Genomic DNA, 21,250 nt, shown 5'->3' on the forward strand with positions numbered 1-21,250 from the left:
AGGGATTTAGTTGATTTGTGTGCTATGGTGATGCTATGTAGTTGTGATCATCTGATGATTGTTTCTGAGATTTTTTTTATGTATGTCAATGTCATTCATGTGCAGTTTATTGTAGTTGTGCTGCAGCGGGTTGATTGGTGAGGCAATTTTTCATAAACAACCAGGCTCAGAAAGCACCAAGGGCTCCACAGTATACCATTATTCCCCATGACATGAATAAATTCTACTTTTGGTAAATCAAAAGGCAACAGCAGGGATTAACACTGCAATAACTAATGGAACTCTATTGTTATATGGTATGATAACAGAATCTTGAAAGCCTGCCAGAAGTTCCCTCTATCCTCTCTTATATAATGCAGAAATAAAACATGGTTATTTTAAGACTTTCTTATACTTAGTTCTTTCCCAGAGCTGAGATTTTGTTTTACTGTTTCTTTGAAATATTAATGGCTCTTATGCTCTTTTGCTATATTTACCTTCCTCTATACATCCTCCTATCCCCCTTTTTCTAAGTAAAATGTCTTATTCACATATAATTCAATATTATCCAGTCTGTTGGCTTCTTGATTGCGCTTAAACTCTGTTTAACTCATATAGTAGCAGCTAGATAGCCTTTATCATTCACATATTTCAATAGTATCTCTCCAGGTATTGAATTTCTTGAACTTTAAAACAATGTTTGCTTTTGCTGAATTTAATATTTGAGGATTTGGCTTTTTCTTGAACCAGTTCTTCTATGGATCCCAATACAAGTATATCTTCTATCAGTTATTTCATTGTGCATTAAGATAGTATAGGAGCAAAGTGCAACCCAAATGGCATGTGTTCACAGCTACAATATACTGTTTCAACCATTCGGCATGCTTCATATCGCATCAGTTGCTTTGCTGCATATGTTTTGATCTGCTTCCAAGGTTTTTTGCCTTCTGCTATTCTTTTGTTAAAGCCATAGTTTTGTTTCTGATTACAGATTCTTTCCCTCCTTACTATCCATAGGTCTTTATCACAGATAAGGGCCAATGTCAGAGCATTGTATCCCATAGATGTCAATTAGGAATGAGTGACTTCTAATGCTTGACATAGGTCACTAGTGTTTTCTAGGGACAATTCATCTCTCTAAGTAAGTGTTTTGTACTGTCTTGTTTCTTATGCTCCAAACAGTTTGATCTTTGATCAAAGAACCAATCAACATATTAACATCTTAAGACTAACTTGTTTTAGATCATTTACGAATCCTTCCAGTGTTTCTTAAAAATTTTATTTGAAAATTTCCATACTTTTTTCATGGCACACAAAAGGTCTTAATTTTTCAGCAGCAGGGCTTTAGTTATTTCTTTCTTCATCCAGGGGTGTAAGTGTACTGTACACATGAAAAGCATCAGCTCTAGCCACCATCAGAAGGAGTACTGTTTTCTGTTTTGTTTTGTTTTTGTCACTTGAACCAATTGTTCTCAAGAACATTCAAAATCTTTGTTGAAAATATCACCATTGGATTTTCTCATTGCCAGTAAGTTTCAGTTCAGATGGTGGCCGCAGAGTAGGTAGATGAGAGAAAGAGAGAGGGGGGAGGGAGGAAGGGGGGAAGAGAGAGAGAGAGAGATAGAGACTATCACTATTCAGGCCTCATCAAAGAGGTTAAGGTTCATTCTCTGAGCTTATTTGGTTGGTTTTTCATTATCAAACATTCATTTGAATGTTTCATTACCAGGTAAGTTTTCATTATCAGGTAGCATCTTCAGCAGAGTTTAGGGGATATCATTATCAATGTTCTTCTGTTTATAAGGGTGTCAGGTGTGGGTATGTCATGGGAGGGTCTGTGATGAGTCTTCTGATGGGTCAGGTATTGGTCAGGTGTGATGGGTGAGGTGTGATGGGAAGGTTACATCAGGTCAGTGTCATTGGCAGGTGAACTGCTGGTGGGAGGGGGGCTTATGTGGGTTGATTGAGGGTTGGTGCTATCTCTGGTTTGCTGTGCAATTGATTTGGATTCTGAGGGGTTCATAGGCTGGTTGTAGGTCAATGTGTCTGTTGATGGAATTGCTTGTGGCATGCCAGGCTTTGATGAACTCATGAGCATAGTGGGCGGTAGAGTTGCCAATGATTTTTGTGTTGTTCCAATCAAACTAGTGCTGTTTGGTGTCAGTGTGGGTAGAGATTAAGGATTTGGGATTGTGGTGTTTGACTGCCAACCATTGTTCGTGGATCCTGTTTTTAACTGATGTTTGTCCCACATAGAATTGGTTGAAATAGTTACAGTTGATTTTGTTGTTTGGGTGCTGTGTGTCGGAATATGAAGTTTTTGGGACAGCTGTTATGGAGAAAGATGTCAAGCAGCCATTTCTCTTCTGCTTTTCTTAGTATTGTGCTGTTGCAGTGTGTTCTGGCCCTTCTGAAGAGGGTCTGGACAGAGCTTCTTTTGAGTGCAGTGGGGTGGTTCATTGCGAAGCTGAGGATCTGCTCCATGTGTGTGGGTTTGCGGTCACCCTCACTTAGATTTATATAGAACTTCATAATGCTTTACAGCCCTCTCTAAGTGGTTTACAGAGTCAGCTTATTGCCCCCAACAATCTACGTCCTCATTTTACCGACCTCGGAAGGATGGAAGGCTGAGTCAATTTGACCCAGTGAGACTGAAACTGCCAAACTGCTGGCAGTTGCTGAAATTGGTCTTCCATCTTGTACTGCCTCTTATGATTTGGATGTGCAGTAAACTGTACCTTTTCTTCTTTTAAAACTCTAGCAGGTATTTGTGAAGTTTTTATTTTTAGTTAAACCTGGAACTCTAGCATAGGGGTTCCCAAACCCTGGGCCATGGTCAGTTTGGAACCAAGCCATGCCAGCAGCGGGTGAGCGCACATCCCTGTGTAGCTGCACATGTGCAAGTGGCAGGTACTGGCACTCACAGCCCCACTCATGCAAAACCATCCCCTCTCCCCCCCCCATGCTGGGCTGCCAACCTGGAAAACTTGGGGAACACTGCTCTAACGTACCATCATCAATGGACAGTAAATCATCTTAACTTCTGACACCACATATTCTTCACATCTGAGGATACAACATAATGACACAAGAGATGAACTGGGTTTATTAAAATCAGTATGGTCTCAACTCTAAGCTCTAACAAAATTTAACATACTGCATTATTCCCTGTAACTTGAGTGGGTCCCTCTTTGGGGAAATAGCAACTTCCTAGTTGCCTGAATATGTTGTAATTCCCCAGAATTAGTTCTGGAACTTTCTATAAAGCAAGCAGTAGAAAATGTTACTCCTGTCTTTTGTTTGACACATAATTTCTAGCTCTGATGGCTCAAATTCCAAATCTTTTCTTATAAAAATATAACAAATGCCAAGGTAACTGCTTCTTCATTGAATGGGTTTCTTTCTGATGCATGAAAGAAAGGATTATTGAAACAGGAGTGATGGGGGACACATTACAGCTTTGCTTTCCTTATTGCCTTTGCAAATACTGTATACTAGTTTGTCCCTGTATTACATAGCAGTCTGGTGCAGCTATGGAAAATTTTATATGCCTTTCTTTGGGGACTATCTATCTTATATTATTCCTAGGCTTGTCCTGATATGCTTCTGGGCCTCCAGAGGACTTCCTTTAAGCCATTTTACATGTGTTCCTTTATGCCTGAACTAAATAAAAGTAGGCATATTCTGAAAGATTTTGATGCAGCCCATTTATTTATTCATTTGCTCTCAGTTTACATGAACAGGATTCCAGAATTTCCAAGATAGTTTGGTTAAAGCAATAAACTTTTAATTTTAAAAGAGCACAGTTAGCACAATGCAAGTGGGAGTGGGGTAGGGGATGTGGTTTGGAAATCCTGATAAAGTTGTAAGCATGGATTATTCTAGAAGAAGGTTCTCATCTGTACTATAGCCTAAAATGGCAAACTTCCACCTCTACAGATATAAAATAATTACCCTGCAGGAGATGGTGGCAGGTGGAGGGACTAACATTTATCACAGTGCTGACATCTCACAACAGAGGCACCACTCATATCCTACCATTCATCATTCTTGAAATCGCCCAAGGCAGCTTGAGGGACAACTCTTCCTATCAATTTCTTCTGCTGTTCAGTCACTGGTCCTTTTCAAATCCCCTCCCCCAGGCAGTAGGACACACCTGGAATCTCTCTCAACACAGGAGATGGCATGCCGGAGATTAAATGGACAGTAGAAGTCATAACTGCCTTGCTTCCTGCTGTGAGAATGATTTAATGGTAGGTGACCAGTATTCAGGATGGAAGCTGACAGGCCAATTTATCATTTCACATCCTTTCATTACAGCAGTTTCTTCATCAACTTTGTCACCTGAAGCTTCAGATGTCCATATTCAGAACAAACAAAAAAAGTTGTTTTATGCCATGTTGGGCTATTTTCCCTTTTAGCCTGGCATTACCTGTTTTGACTGGTGAAAGCATTCCCAAATAATAGGATCGTCTCATTAGAGCTATTATACCTAAACGGAAAATCCAGTTCATCACTGGATGACAGCAAAAATTAGACATACCGGTATCTATATCTCAGTGCTGCTACTTAGTGGTTATCTGGACTTCTGTAGTCAAGACATAACAGTTTTCTTCCAAATGAATGTTGGAAATGCAAATGGTTTTATTACTTATGCTGGACATGTGACAAAGCAAAGAAATATAGGAGTAGGAGTCACATCTTAATATATAAGATTCTCAAAGTAAATATAAAGATAAAACTAGTAAGTTTTCTTTTGGGTTTAATGGGAAAAGATTTTGGGTTTGATTGAAAAAAATTTAGAACTTTGATGTTATATAGGTTGACAGCAGCAAGATTACTTTATGCACAAAAATGGAAGGATACTTTGACTCCCACAATGGATGAGTGGCTGCAAAAGCTGATAGAGTTAGCAGAGATGGCTAAATTGACTGCTTTGATTTTTAAAAAAACCCATACAACTACTTTTCTTTCTACTTGGAAGACGCTTTTGAACTTTGTGCTTGAGGTGGAAAAAACTGAAACTTTGATTTGGGGTTTTACCGATTTGATAGGTTTGTTGTAATAGAAATGGCTAGTTTATACTACTATGTAAAAGTAAAAAGTTGAGGTTTGATGTTATTATCTTATTCTACTGCACCAACAGGAGTCAGAAGTTTCCTTTTTTTCTTTGTTCCTTTTCCCTACACTTTCCCTTCCCTTCTTCCTCCCTTATTTTCCTACTATTTTCTTTTGTATTTTTGTATTTTATATTACAAACTAATAAAAAAAGACATAATAGGTTTCATTCTTCTCATCTTGGTCCCACCACTTCTACTGATTTTTTTTCCATTCCTCAAATGGATTCTTTTGAAGTCAAAAGATTAAACACCAAATGCATGATCCTCTACAAAGAAAGCTGCTTTCCCTGATCTATGACTTCATCCAGCCATTGGGATATAGCTGGCAAATTTGTATTGTTGAAACAAATTATATCACGATAAATTTAAACACGTTAAATGATTTGATTTATAACAGGAGCTGCTTTTCTCTGCCAACCTTCTCACGTGCCTGTGATTTTCTCACAGTAGCACTTTTCACAAAACACAATGTTGAATCATGGATGTGTGGAGTTGAAAGGGACTGTAAGGATCATCTCATGAAGATTCCGTGATGTGCAGGAAAATCAATAGCACCAATTAAAATATTTGTGAAGTCTGCTAAACTCTTAGGAACTTCTATAAATGAGTAGTGCTGCTAATATTAACAAAAATCTTCACAAAAATCAAATGCAGTCCTTCATCATTTAAGCCCATTTTTTCTCACAGACATGCAGCTGGGACCATAACAGAATGCAAAAATGCAGAACATTCATTTACTAATTTAGTTTCTGTGCTGTCTTGCAAATGCTCAAAATATCTCAAAGAATAAAAAAGGATTTTATACAAAGATAAATTATGTTAAAAAATTGAAAATATACATCTTTACAGACATTTAAACATATCACATGAAGGAACAGGCCCTTTCACACATGCCAGAAAGACAGGCTGCTGACAACGGGACATTTTCAAAAAAGCCTCTTCTGCAAATCTGAAGGCTGACATGCTCATAAATTATCAGACAGTCGCTTAGATGGCAGATCTAAGCTGTTTAGTCTTTATTGTTCAATGCCAACAATTTAAATTGTGCACTGTAAGCAATTGGTACCCAGTTTTCAATAAATAAAGGCATTATAGGAGTTCTGTATTTTCATTGGCTGGCAGCATAGCTATCACAATTTATATTAGTTGCAATTCTAAAAGGCCTAAAGAGTTGTTGCAATGTCTAAAACACCTAATGTTTGTTGCAATAATTAAAAGCTGTATCCAAAGTATGTAACAAAATCTACCAATTCAGGAATCATTGCAATTGATGCACCAGTTTTACTCATGTGAGTGTGCTCTGTGAAAATCATGTAAGTGTGTGCTTGGAAGTCTGATTGCAAATAAAAATTGAGGAACACTCCAAGACTGCACATCTGTTATTTCAGCTGGAGGGCAACTGTAATCAAAATAAATTGAATTCAACCCCTAAATCTAAATTCCTATTTATTAAAAGTATTGTAATCTTGAATGGGTTGAATTTGTTCTTCCTCTCCTTCAGTTAACCATCAAATATAAATAATATTCAAGGATACACATTGCTTACCTTGCGTTAATTGGGAGCAGTAGATGTTATCAACATACTGATGGCACTTGCTCTGAATGTTCTCTCCCAGGGATTTCAGGTAGATATTGAACTGACTGGGGGACAAATGTAACCATCTGGGACATCAAGACCAGAATTTCCTATTGAAGAGATAGGCAGCATATAATTTAATAAATAAATACACCAGAAGTTAAAGGCTATGAAGATATTCCCCCCAGTACCTCCTGCTATACACTGTCTGACACAAAGGACTAGCATCACTGTAAAATACCTGTGAAGCCCAATCCCACCACATGGTGCAGAAGGATAATGTCCATCAGATAAAAAGCCAAACAAATAGGACGGCACATTCTCCATCCAATTTCCAGCAGAGTCACCAATCAAGGCACCTTAAACAGTTTCAGCAGTAACATTTTCCAGCATATTAAAACCAGTTTAGAAAATTGGTAAAATTCAGGTGTCTGGAATTGCAAGCTATAACCTTTTTTATCACTGGTCCCAGAAATGAAACATTTGAACTCGGTCTTTTGTAAGACAAATCTTCTGAATCAATGGAGAGTTTTGTTTTGTTGTGTTTTCCCCAGTAAAGGTCCCCTTAGTACCATCTTTCTGGAAAGGTCACTGATCACCTTCATTAATCAAAAACCTACTCTTATACAAGCTGATTGAAATAGCCAGGGGATCATGAGATAAGTAAGCAAGCAGTAAGCTAAGCAGGACAAGAGATTGCTAAGGTGGTATCCCCTATGACCTACCCTCACAAATACCTTCCAAATCTGGATTGATTTCATATACAGTGTGGCACGAGCAACATGCACTGCTAACAATGAGGCAGACATTATTTCAGGTTGCTCTGTCCCCAGCATTTTCATGGAGATGAATCACAGTATGAAAGAATGCTGTCATCCCATTCTGAATAGAAGCAAAGAATAAAGCAGCCTGTCCTGTCTCCACTGTTGCAGAGTAGACCTTCAAATAGATCCTCAAATGGCTTCACTATAAGGTTGATTTGACATGCCTTGAGACTTCCTCCACTTGTAGGCTCACCAATATTCCCACCCACATCATCACTTTCAGTTCCCTAACAAAGAAGAAGCCAATTCTCCTCTGTGAGAAGGAAGAAAGTGTTAGAAGCAAAACAGTCTGGGACATGGCTGTACTCTAGATCGGTCAACAGACTCTCTGGAAATAAGAGGAAATTCATTGGGAATCTAGGGGAAATACATTATAAGCCTCCCAGAGTCACTTTGGACAGCAAGATGAGCAGCATACAAAGTAATAAATAATGATAAAAATAATAAATGCCCTCACGGCTTTTTCAGGAAACTATCCCAAATCATCAAGTCAGAGTATTTTAAGAGGTTTTCCCCACCAAATTATGGACCAGAAATGTTTTTTGCTCTTTATTTGGTTCTTGAAACCCAAAAGATTCTATTGCCTAATCTACATGAACATATGTCTGATTCTTCTTGGTAGACTTTCTTTTACATTTTGAGAAGACATAAGAAAGAAGTCAAGGAGTCTAAATCTTACCTCTGCTGAGATTTGAGCCTGATCCAATCTGGTGAACAGAGACAGATTTTCTGCTGAAGGCCACAATCAGTTGTTAGTAGTTGCCAGTATTGACAGCAGACACCTGTTCTAGTGTGTATCTTCTACAATAATGTATTCCAGTCACCTCTTCTATATCTACCTTCAGCAGGTGGTTTGTGAAAGAATTCAAGCAGGTAAAAATATGTTTGTCAGAACTGTTTTGATAAATCCTTTTCCATATTGAGAATCAATGGTTCATGGAGAGAATATATCAAAATATTTACAACACAGTTATACGTTTTGAAGAACATAAAGTTTTTAGGATAAAAATAGAACATCTGTACAATCAAGAGCTCATTACAAAAGATTTAAAACAGTTAAGCAAACCAATCAGACAGTCAAAATATCTTTCTTAAGGATCAAATTTGCACCTCTTTTAACTTTTAAAAAAAACATCTTATAACAAATTTGATAATACACTTGAATCCACTGGCAGCATAATTTGGAATGAAAGCAAGGTATTATTTATATGCATATAACCACTTGACAACTTAAGAGATAATGGAACATTTCCTTCTCCCTAGAGTAGCTGTATTCATATGCTGGTGATTCTACTTCTGGGATAATTCTAAGCAAACAGAGGCATAGAATCAAGATCACAGGAAGTATTAGTACCGCTTTATAAAATCCTAGTAAGACCACACCTGGAATACTGCAACCAATTTTGGTTACCATACTTCAAAAAAGATGTGAGACTTTGGGAAAAGTTCAGAGAAGACCAACTAAAATGGTCAAAGGCCTGGAGACTAAAACATATGAAGAACGGCTGCAGGACTTGGGTTTGGCTAGTCTAAAGAAAAGAAGAAAGAGGGGTGATATGATATCAGTATTCTAATATTTGAGGGGCTGCCACATAGAAGAGGGGGTCAAAGCAGTAGAGGACAGGGAAAAAAAACAGTGGTTGGAAACTGATCAAAGACAGAAGCAACCTGGAATTAAGGAGAAACTTCCTAATAGTGAAGACAATTAACCGGTGGAACAGCTTGCCTTCAGAAATCATGGGCACTCCACAACTGGAGGTTTTTAAAAAGAGACTAGACTGTCACTTGTCTGAAATAGTATAGGTTCTCCTGCTTGAGCAGGGGGCTGGACTAGAAGACCTCCAAGGTCCCTTCCAGCTCTTTTCTATTATATTCAAATTTTAATATCTTCTAGCCTTCAGTATCACAGAAATGGTGTAGGGTACTATGTATTGGAATTCAACTTTGCCCTGGTTTTCTATAGATTTCAATGCTGGGGCAATAAATGTAGAATTAATTAGACAGGGGGTATATGCCCTTTCCTATCCCTTTTTTCCTCCCTTCTTTCCTTGTCTAAAAGATGGAGTTTATTCTTGGCACTTTTAGAACTGTCCTACTCTTATAGTTCAGATTTCTGATTCTGACCTATGTTATTCATGTTCTCCCTTCCCTTTCCTTCCCTTCCCTTCCCTCTAATGGAGGATAGCATACTATATAGCTACAAATAAAGTAACTTAGGCTTTTCTATCATCAAGTTATTTTCTAAATTAAATTTATTTATCTTCTCTCCCACAAACACCCTCATCAAGAATATTTTGTTAGGAAAGTTAATCTCCTAGTGTCAGACCAAATAGGTAATCAACAGGATTTGCATAAATTTTAAAATTTAAATACCAAAAAACAGCATTTTACACATGCAGCTAATACAAATCATTAATGAAAGCAAATATTGATATTGACTTCCACTTGAAATACAGGTACTTTTCTTGTCATTAGAAGTAAAGTTTCCCTATTATGGAGAAATTTTCTAGGTATATTTCTGCTTTTGCAAGTCTCTGAGAATTCTGATTTGACCAAACTGCTGTGGGATTTTCTTGGGACAACTACAAGACCGTCCTTCTCAGTTCATCAAGTGGGGCATAGACCCAATCCCTTTACAGTAGCACCTTCTTCTGAACTGAGAACAGAAACTGGGCTAAAGGATGGCATTCTCTATCAGTTATTTTATTTTATTATTTATCAGTTTGTTGAACTGATCCCTCTCTTGCTATTTCTTAAGCTTGGAGTGACAGTGGTTCAAGTAAGGCTGCATATTTTTCCAGTCATAAAATTATGGCTGCTGATTCATCTTCTCTGAACACAGGTTTCTACGAGAAGGCACTTATCCTTTAGTTTTGATATAGGAGATGGTAAAATAAAACAAGATCAGAAACCAACTGTTCTGTATTTCATTCTTTCGGAATGGAGGAATTTCATGTTCCAGCAACACTGGTCCCCATAGTGATAACTCTTTCAACCACACTGAGATCTGGGTGTTGCAGCATGGGATCAATGTGACAAAGATCTGAACTTCTAGAGAAGGTACACAATCAGCAAATGATCTAACAGTATTTCTCAACCTTGACAATTTTAAGGCATGTGGACTTCAACTCCCAGAATTCCACAGCTAGCAATGCTGACTGTGGAATTTTGGGAGTTGAAGTCCACATGCCTTAAAATTGTCAAGGTTGAGAAACACTGAAACAGGTCTCAACATATGTTATTCATAAAGTATTGGGAGATAGTAGAAGCATTAAACTAACCAAAAGGTCTTATATTGTACTGTATTCAAAGAACCTGTAAGGAAATTGAAAATGTGGTCTTTTATTTGTCTGCTTCCTTTATAACAATGCACAGGCATAGATACTATAAAGCTTAATCAAGATTACAGCTCCATGGAAACAATGCAATAGGCCAGAAGTAGATGACAGGTAATGGTTTCATATGCTAAGCTGATTTAGCACCTAGTAAAGATTTCATTAGCATAACTTTCCTTGTTTTGATAAATAAGAATGGCTGCTGCTGGAAAGCCTATTAAGCCATTTTTACAATTCTTTTCCAAGAACTCCTGCAGATCTCCCAGCTCCAGTCCTGTGAGAGAATACAACAAACCTACAATGATGCAAGACCTGAGATCAGATCTATGGCAGACACATAGGCTGCGTATCAGAAACAAAGCTGCTACCTTTTCATCAAGAACATCTTAGAATCCTGAGAACTTGGTGGAATCAGGTACAGGAAACCAGGAGCCAGGATTGAGTTCAAAAGCACTATGAGTTTATTCTATTCTACTAATTGTTGTTGTTGTTGTTAATTGCGAAGTCGTGTCCGACCCATCGCGACCCCATGGACAACGCTCCTCCAGGTCCTCCTGTCCTCTACCATCTTCTGGAGTCCATTTAAGTTCACACCTACTGCTTCAGTGACTCCATCCAGCCATCTCATTCTCTGTCGTCCCCTTCTTCTATTGCCCTCAATCTTTCCCAGCATTAGGCCCTTCTCCAGTGAGTTCTTCCTTCTCATTAGGTGGCCAAAGTATTTGAGGATCTGGCCTTCTAAAGAGCAGTCGGGGTTGATCTCTTCTAGGACTGACCGGTTTGAACGCCTTGCAGTCCAAGGGACTCGCAGGAGTCTTCTCCAGCACCATAGTTCAAAGGCCTCAATTCTTTGGCGGTCAGCCTTTCTTATGGTGTTCTACTAATAGTCAAGACAAATTGGTGCCAGATTAGTGAATGGACTTCAGGGAGGAGCTGGATTTAGGTCTTTTATGGGGCTGTAACAACTCCAAACTGATGATGCATTTGACCCTGTCTTGAGGCTCAGCTGGGTCAACTCCTATAGGTGGGCCACCTAGTGCTGGCTTCTTTCTCTATAGAGTATGATATTGGGACTTGGAGGTTGATGTACAACAGAGCTTGTGGGAAGACAACACTATTTTGACTAGAGATCTAATCCAGGACCTCCTCCTAAACTTAAGGCATATAGGGCTGAGCAAAGGACAGGAAAGACAAGGTCTGTCCAACTCCTTATAAGGCAAGAGTGTTCCCATTGGTGATTGCCTGCACCTGGTGGGGCTCTATTTTATGTCATTGCTAGCAAACCTTGGGAACAATCACTCCATTTGCTGGAATCTCTGTCTATTGTGCCCAGAATGCTTGCCTCAGAAACCCTATAACTTAAACCCAGATCAGCTGCCACCCTAAAATGACACTATAACCTCTTCACTATACCCTAACTACATTTCTGCCTGTTCCTTGGGATTTTGCTTGTTAAGAATGAGTCTGTAAGTTTTCCAAAGATTTGGGTCTGTTTGAAATTGTGTGTTCATGCATCTGCATATACAACTACCTATGGCTGCTGTACCAAGTAAAATCCCAAATTACCGTATTTTCCCTGTGTGAGAGAGAGGGAGGGAGGAAGGGAAGGAGGGAGGCCTGAAACAGGACATCCATAGGGTGTGGAGTGAGGTCAAATTTATAACCATCACATACACATCACTATTTTATCAATTTATTATGGATAAGATTGATAGGATATTTGGGAGGTATTAGTATAGAGCTCGCATGCATGCCTGTATCCCTTTACTTTGAATAAGTTTATGCTCAGGACTCAATTTGACATTCTATTTCACCTGAATTCCAAAATAATATTGCCTTGTACCATGAGGTGGTACAAGGTGGTGGATGGATCAGAGTTTAGTAATACAACAATTCCAAATGATATGTGTTCACTTGTCTTCAACAGTGATAGTGAATTATTTGCAAGTATCTACCTGCAGTGTTACATTGTGGTTAACGAAAACCCCTGCCCTGAATGTAAAACAACAGCTCTGGTGGATAGAAGTGCTTCATTTAGCAACTCTTGTCTCTGCTAATTTTCTTTTACATTTCTTTCCCAGCTTTTTCAATCTTGGATTATTAGGAGGTTTTGTCTGTGTGTGTGTGTGTGTGTGTGTGTGTGTGTGTGTGTGTATTGTTCTTTGTGGGGGTTAAAAAAATTATGTGCCAACGGAGCAGATTTTTTTTAAAAGGTAACAAACTGAAGAATTAAACCTAATTTTACAGATGAACAACTGCAAATAACAAAATCTCAGACAAATACAATTTTAATGAAAAGTGGCATGCTGGAGAGAGGGTGCTTGGTGGACCCCTCCCCTCCCACTTTTCCCTTCCTCCTAGAACACTGGATTAGTTTAGGAAGCTGCACAATAATGCTGCGAGATCGCAGTAAGCAACTCAGACCGTATGCTGTTAGTTTTGCTTTCTGGTTTGCTTTCCAAAACAAAAGATGACACTTCTTTTGCCGCAGTGTATTTTCTTCACATCACATATGTCAGATTTGGTTTATATCTGGGACTGCTCTCTTTGCTTCATACTGGGAGGCTCAATGCTACTTTCCCTCTTCTTTTCCTCCTCACTGATTTGACTCATTCTAAGCCCTGGTGTGAATTGGTAGCTAAAGCTCCTAAAGTGCAATGTTCTCTTGAGTAAATGCACTCAAAACTTTCTCAGAGAATTGAGTGTATCTTCCACATATTTCTGAGCAATTTTAATGAGAAGGAATCTAACACAGAGAGCTGAATACAAAATTAGCCTGACCATGGGTTTATAAGAGCAAACCCAGAACTATGGGCATCCAAATCTAAGGTGGAAGATGTGCTCTTCTACTTAAAACATTAACTTATGCACACAAGACATACTAAGCAGGGTTTAGTATTAACTAGAGCGTGTACAAAATGAAAAGTGTATTTTGCTTTGAGATCAGAATAAAACAGCCCAACACAAAATGTTGCACTGGAACCTTTTGAGTTGTCTATACTCTAATGGTTTAAATGTTTTATGTTTATTCAGACCATAACAGAGCAGAAGATTCTGGAGTGATCCATTGGCTTAAGAGATGATGTCATCAAGAAAAAGTTTGATTCCTGGGCTGAACTGGCTATAAGTAGAGTGAGACTTAGAACAAACTTCCCACAGGGGAAACAAGTTTGTCTTTCTTAGATAATCCTGTGGATTTTAAACTAAATCTGAAGGTAGACCATTCCCCAGAACTATATTCAAAGCATAAGACCAAAGGCACTAAACTCTACAGCAAGAAAAATAGTGGAAAGAAAGAACAGGTACTCCAAGTTAACCCATGAGATGCAGGAAGCAAACCTATAAAAGACAGTATTAAAGGAGTCAAATATCTGTAGATTAATGCACAAAGTATGGGGAACAGGGACAAGTCCTAGTATGAAGTCTTAGCATGGGTGTAAATCTTACACTGTCAGTATGACTGAAACAATTGGGATGTAATTCATGGTTACAATATCGAACTGGGAAGATATAGTTCGCTCAAAACAGATCAAACACAAGGGGAGGTGTTATTGCATTATACAAAACAAAAGTTTACTCCTGTATGAAAAATGTGACATCAAGAATGAAACCCTTATTAAAATCAAGAGATTTTGATCTGTGTGAAAAATCAAGAGAAAAAGAAGCAGAATGACATTGTTGTGGGTGTGTATTTCAGACAACCCAACCAAGCAAAAGATACAGATTAAATATTTGCAGATCGGATTTCTGAGGTATCTAGGAAGCACATCACTGAAGTAAGGGGGAAATTCATCTACCCCTGACATCAACTGGGATTCAAATTCTACCTCGGGAGGGAAAGCTAATGGGTTCTTGACATCCTTTGCAGACAAATCCATCATGCAAAAGATGGAGGAGGTACAAAAATATCAATAATGGAGACATGGCTTGTGAAGATGACTGAGTTTGCAGAAATAGCTAATTTGATTTGTTTGATTAAGAAGGGAACCACCACTACTTTTATAAAAGACTGGAATCCCTTTATGGACTTTTTGCTGAAAATGGATAAAATTGAACTGATTTCAGGATTTATTGATTTAAAAGGATGTTTATAGGAAGAAAGGAAGGAATCATTACATACAATATGGGAAGGTGGATATGGTAATTGCTATGTTTGTAATTTCTGCAAAGTTCAGAAGTTACTTCTTTAAATATCTTCCTTTTTCTTCCTCCTTCACTTTTCCTTTGATCTTTTTTTCCTATTTCTTCTTTTAGCTTTTTGTAGTTTTTTTTTTTTTTTTAAAAAAAAATCTTCCTTTAGTAACAAATATTTTAAAGAGAGCAAAAGATGGAGGAGGGAACTAGAGGTCAGCTATCTTGGATGTGACACTTATTAGTAGGAAATGGAACTTGAAGAAAATTTGGGAGAGGGTGACCATGACATCCCTAGAATTCAGCATGTTGGAACACTATTTTGCCCTTGCCCACTGAAGAACCACTTGGTTGGATTAGAAACCATTACACAAAAAACATCCTCCTCCTCAAGTTAGAGAACAGAGAGAGATCTTTTTCATAACTTTAGCTAAACTCTTGGGTCATTAAACCAGCAGATTACAGGACCGAAAAAAGATAATCTCTTTGACATTCCTTTTAATTAGCACATTTCCCAGCCTAAAGATTAACATGCTCTGCCTGAAAACAAAAATGCTTCATCCTCCTGCTCTTCATCCCCCTCTTCCTCCTCCTCCTCCAATTGTCTTTCCTGAAGCAGTTTACCCAATACAAAATAGACAATGAAAAATATTAAAACATAAACAGGAAGGGGAGGGGGAAGCAGAAACAAGAAACCTTGATTTACTCGTGCATAGGAGGAATGGGGGAAAAGGTCAACTGAGCCTCAAAGGTATAATATTTATTCATTCATTTACTAGGGCATATATGTCACTCCAACCAACCAAGACCCTAAACAGCTTATGAAATCTTCCTCAGTAAGAGGAGTAAAAGCAATACATCAAAACATATAAGAAAAGCAAAAAGGAGAGTACACTTTGTGCTAGAGGAATAAACAACATAGTGCATATCCTATAGCATATCCTCCCTCACAATGATTTCACTCACCAGATCCTTTAGAACAGGGGTGTCAAACTCACAACGTCATGTGATGTGTTGTGATGTATCACGACTTTTTTTCCATTGCCGGCAATGGGGTGGGTATGGTTTCGCCATGACGCATCCATCCCACAGGCCAGCAATTTGACACCCCTGCTTTAGAATAACTGGGTTTTAACAGCTGTCTGAATATTAATAAGGAGAAATGCGGCCTAATCTACAATTATAGTTCTTGAAGCAGGTATCTACAATCAAAAGACATGCTTTGTTTCATGAATGGAAACCTTGAGAGTAATTGTACATACAGTACAGGAATCACAAGCAACTTAGAGGAGAGTGACAACACTTTTTAACTTTCTGACTCAGGCATTAAAGAGAAACTCACACCTTTAAGTAAGCAAAGCTGAGTGCTCCATTTTCTGGCTGCTTTTGTTCCTTAGCAGAAAGTTTCTATGAGCCACCAACAATAATATATTATTGGTGGAATCCTTGGTGCTCTCGGAGCTTGATGGTTCTCTTGCAGATGTTTCATTACCAAACTAGGTAATATTATCAGTGCTGTTGCACTGATCATCACTGATCAATAGCACTGTAGCACTGAAGATGTTACCTAGTTTGATAATGAAACATCTGCAAGAAAATCACCAAGCCCAGAGAGCAACAAGCACTCCACAAGATTATAGAATATCATCAGCTGTCAGACTTCTCTCTACATGTATTGGTATTTTCAGGATCTCCTCCAGCATGGCATATTATAATATAAATCCATAATCTGTGGAGTGTGTATAGAAGTGTAGATGTTAGTAAAGTTCAGAAACTACAAGGGCAATTTGGAAATAAACCTCCATTTAAGCATGTGCGAGAAATAGGTGGGGATAGCGATGCCTACTCGTCCTATGGCGCAGTAGTTCAGTAGGCAGTGAGGAGTGGAAGGAAAAGATTGTGTTGCAGTTGACTCGTCTGCTAGATCAATTGAAAATGAACCCTGCCATAGAAAATCCCTCTAAATGTGAAATGCGTGCAGTAATATGATTCCTGCGTGTGAAAAAACGTATGGCATCTGAGATTCATCTTGAACTGTGTAATGTTTACAGACCAAGTGTGATGAGTGAAGGTGTCGTACATCAATGGTGTTGCATATTTAAAGAGGGACGAACTGATGTGCACGATGAGGCAAGAAGTGGCCGCCCATCTGTAGTCAGCGATAAACTTGTGCAGGAAACAGACAAAAAGGTCTGTGAAGCCCGTCGATTCACAATATCTGAACTTTCTTTACACTTTCCCCAAATTTCTTGGACTGTTTTGTACGAGGTAGTGACAGAAAATTTGGGATATCGCAAGTTCTGTGCTCATTGGATACCAAAACTCCTTTCTGAGAAGCACAAAACATACTGAATGGGTTCATGATGCTGTTACAGGTGGCTTCATTCCCAGGAGGGATATTGTTTTGCAGAAGGAATTTCAAACCTTGTAAGATGTTATGACAAGTGCCTCAATTTGATTGGCGATTACGTCAAAAAGTAATGTAATATTGTAGTTTTCTACACTGTATCTGTGAGTGTCTGTCATTTTTTTTATGATAAAAAGTTTTTATTTTCCATTTATTCAACATATACAAAATTCAGTTTACAAAATAAGATAAAATCATAATCATAACCATTGGTGCCGCTTGCTCATTCCCCCCAGGCTGCATCCACCCTCTCTAGTACCTTCCCTACTTCCCTCCTCTTTCTCTCCTCCCCTCCTACTCTCTTCCCCTCCCCTTTTCCTCTTACCATTCTACTTCTTCCCTGCACCTTCCTCCCCTCTCATCCCTCTCAAACACAGGAATGCAGCATAGGGGAAGTGTCCAAGCAGCACCTCTCTCATAAATTACCATATCTATATTATCCTATTCTACCTATTTACCCACCCACTCACCCACCCACCCACCCTCAACCCCCCCCCACTTCCCAGAGCAGAATACAGGGTTATTAATAACAAAATTAACAATATACAATAAAAAAGATGCGAGTGTCTGTCATTGATAACCAAATGGAGGTTTATCTTCAAATTGCCTTCGTATTTTAAATTTCTAGCCTTCAGAAAAGCTTTATTTATTTATTTCCTATCTGCACTTTCCATTTAAGGCAGTGGTTCTCAACCTTTCTAATGCTGCGACCCCATAATACAGTTCTCCATGTTGTGGTGACCCCCAACCACTTATACATCACCAGGTGCCAGGGGCATGGCCAAAGAAAAGGGGGAAAAATGGCAGACAGCCTTGTTTGGCGACCCCCGTGACATGGTCATTCGACCCCAAATGGGGTCCCGATCCACAGGTTGAGAACCACTGATTTAAGGTGCTCCTATCTTCTGTGCAGCACTGCACTATTACTACTATCCTGCACTTGTGCTGATTTGATCCTAAGTTTATGAAAATCCTGTCCAGACTGAGATGCTTGCCAACAGTTTGCAAGATCACTTGATGCTATCATGTCCTCCCATTGGACAATTCTCCTGTTGTACCCTCCCACCTCTTTTTTTCTGGGAAAACTTTCTTTCCTGTGGGCAGGTGTTACTGGACAGATACAGTATACATTTCCATTTATGTATATGGACATATATGCAAACTCTATAGACAGAAGTACAAAGCTAAATCAAATTTCCATATGGAAACTACAAATAGATGCAGGCACAGTAAAGGTTCTTAATTTTTAAGTTTCTTAATTTTATCTTTGATTCATAGAGTTTTTTTACTCATCTTATCACAAACTGTTAACAATAACATAAGCTATAAAAGGGAGTCAAGATATCCTTAAAAACAAATATAGGAATCAGAAAGGTGGATAGTAAAAGTCTAACTTTGTAACCTAGATATTGTTAGCAAGATCCTAGCAGGAACATGTTTCTTTTTCTTTTTTTACTGTTTTTCTTCTTGAACTTCTTCCTTTCCCCTTTATTTTTCTAAAAATGAATACAGTTCCACCATGTTACTGAATTTCAAGTCCTAGAAGGGTTTCACCTCAGCCCCCAAACAGTGCATAGGTTAGGTAAGGGTGGAAGACCTCTAACTCAGGTGATAGGAAATGGTAGAACTCTACTTATTTGGGGGGTGGGGGGAGAAGAAGAGATGGGTGGAGCTTCAAACACAGGATTGGGCTCGCTATTTAGATTTTTTTTTAACCTACCCTGCAGATGTCCTTGACTGCGAGAAAGCATAACAGGTACCAGGAAAATACCAGCCTAGCCAACAGGAGACATGGAATGAAGAGACAAGAACTGCTATGCAAGAAAAGGAGGGGGGAAATTGCAAAGCCCTTTTGCTAGCTGCCCTTATATTTACAGTCAACAGGTTGATAAGGTGTAGAAAGCAGATGCTTTCAGATGTTGCTTCTTCCAACCACTTTTTCTCAAAGTGAAAACTGCAACTGCCACTTCCTTGAGTAAGTCTTCCCCTTTACCTCTGGAATCAAGACAAGGATAGCTGATATTTTAAAATCTCCTTTCACCCTCTGAAAGAGAAAAAAACCACAGGAGTTTCCTGGAAGGATCTTTCTTGACTGAATTCATCCCCTGAAATCCCCCATTGCTACTATTTCATACCTCATAAAGATCTATTCTGTTCTTTAAAAATACCATCCAGGCCTCTTCCATTGGGTGAGCAATGGTAGGCACCTAGAACAATATTGTTTTTACTCATCTATTTCTGTCTATTTCTTCACTGCATTTCTCTAAGTTCTTGTTGTATTTCTACAACAAGAACTTCTCTAAGCCCAGGCTCGTGCATGGGCTTAGAGAACATTTCCCATCCAGTTGGGAATGAAAGCAAAAGAAAAAGCCTAACTTGCTGGGATGAGTACATTACATTCCCCATATAGATCCTGAGGTCCTGAGAGTATATTTAACAGAAACTTGTGTAGTTTAGGTTGTTGTAGAAGCACTTTTAGAAGGTCACTGAAAGAAATTAGAAATTTAGTTTATCACATTGATATTTTAAAAGACATTTCTGCTTGGGGGCAAAAATACATTTTCAAAAACACGAAAATGAAGGATTTTGCTTATCAGTAATAGTATTTTATTTCTAAAGCTTGTTGCGGCTATAAAATTATTGCCTTAGAGACATATTATTTTATTTTCAAGCATGTTTAAGCACTCAAGTTAGGGGCCCTCTTCATCCAAGGTTTTATTTCCAAAATTTTATTTTACTGTGTCCAAGTAGAAATCCCAACAAATGTATAGTATGACTGCATTCAATTCCTTATATTCTGCAACAGTCAGAAGATTTATAAAGCCATCCACAAAACAGCATACACATGCATGTTTGTGAAATCGGTACCTACAACTTCTCAGTATCCCATGCTGGGATTCTTAATATAAAGAGGCATACAAGTTCTTCCAAGCATTACACGCGTGGAAACCCAAGAGAGTTTCAATTCTCTTCAAAGTGCAAAAAAAAACCCCAAACCCTTTGTTCCATTCTGCATAGTCAAGTGCTAGACAAATCAATGAATACAGAAATGAAATATAAGTTGTTCGTGCTTATTTCTGTTTATATGTATACATATGTTTGTATGTATGTGTTTACTGCATAGTTGCATTTGTTGTGAATGGAACTTTTAGTAAGCAATGTTAAGTGTTTGACTCACTATTTGTATACATGTCTTGGTTACAGCTGAGGAGAAAATTGCTCTCACGGCACCAAACTCTGATTCACTCCTAATGTACTAATGTTTCACTCTGCTGAATTCATTCTTTGGGGATAGAAGAAAACAAACATTTGTGCTGTGCATGTTCCTAATTGTTTAGATTGGACAGCCATTTGTCTGATGTGGTATAGGGTCTCCTGCTTGAACTGAGGAGTGGACTAGAAGACCTCCAAGGTCCCTTCCAACTCTGTTAGTCTATTATTCCTGTACTTTGGCAGATATATAATTCAGGTGATCTAAATATGTACACATCATAACAGATGGTTTTAGCATGTAACCAAAATTGGTCAAAACAGAAAAGAGCTAAGCAGAGTTTGATTTGCTTAGTCTCAGGATGGGAAATGAATTGGAAATCCTGTGACTTCCGCCTCAACTTGGAAATGGAGAGAGTATTCTGGAAAGAAGGAATGACAAACCTTTTCTATATAACTATTACACAAAATACCTGGACATGTCTATGTAGATATCAGGAGTGAAATTTGAGGAAGAGTTTACTTAAATACACAATGCAGGATCACACAAATGGGAAGACAAAACAGATTAACTTGGTTTATCCTCTGCCAGCTTTCTGGAGGATGATCAATGAAGTGATCTTTAGGATCCAGCATTTCCTTCTTAGGGAGTCTCTTAACCTTGTAAC

Source organism: Crotalus tigris, unplaced genomic scaffold (assembly GCF_016545835.1).
Source record: "Crotalus tigris isolate CLP2741 ecotype Arizona unplaced genomic scaffold, ASM1654583v1 scf7180000018565.659758, whole genome shotgun sequence".
NCBI lineage: Eukaryota > Metazoa > Chordata > Lepidosauria > Squamata > Viperidae > Crotalus > Crotalus tigris.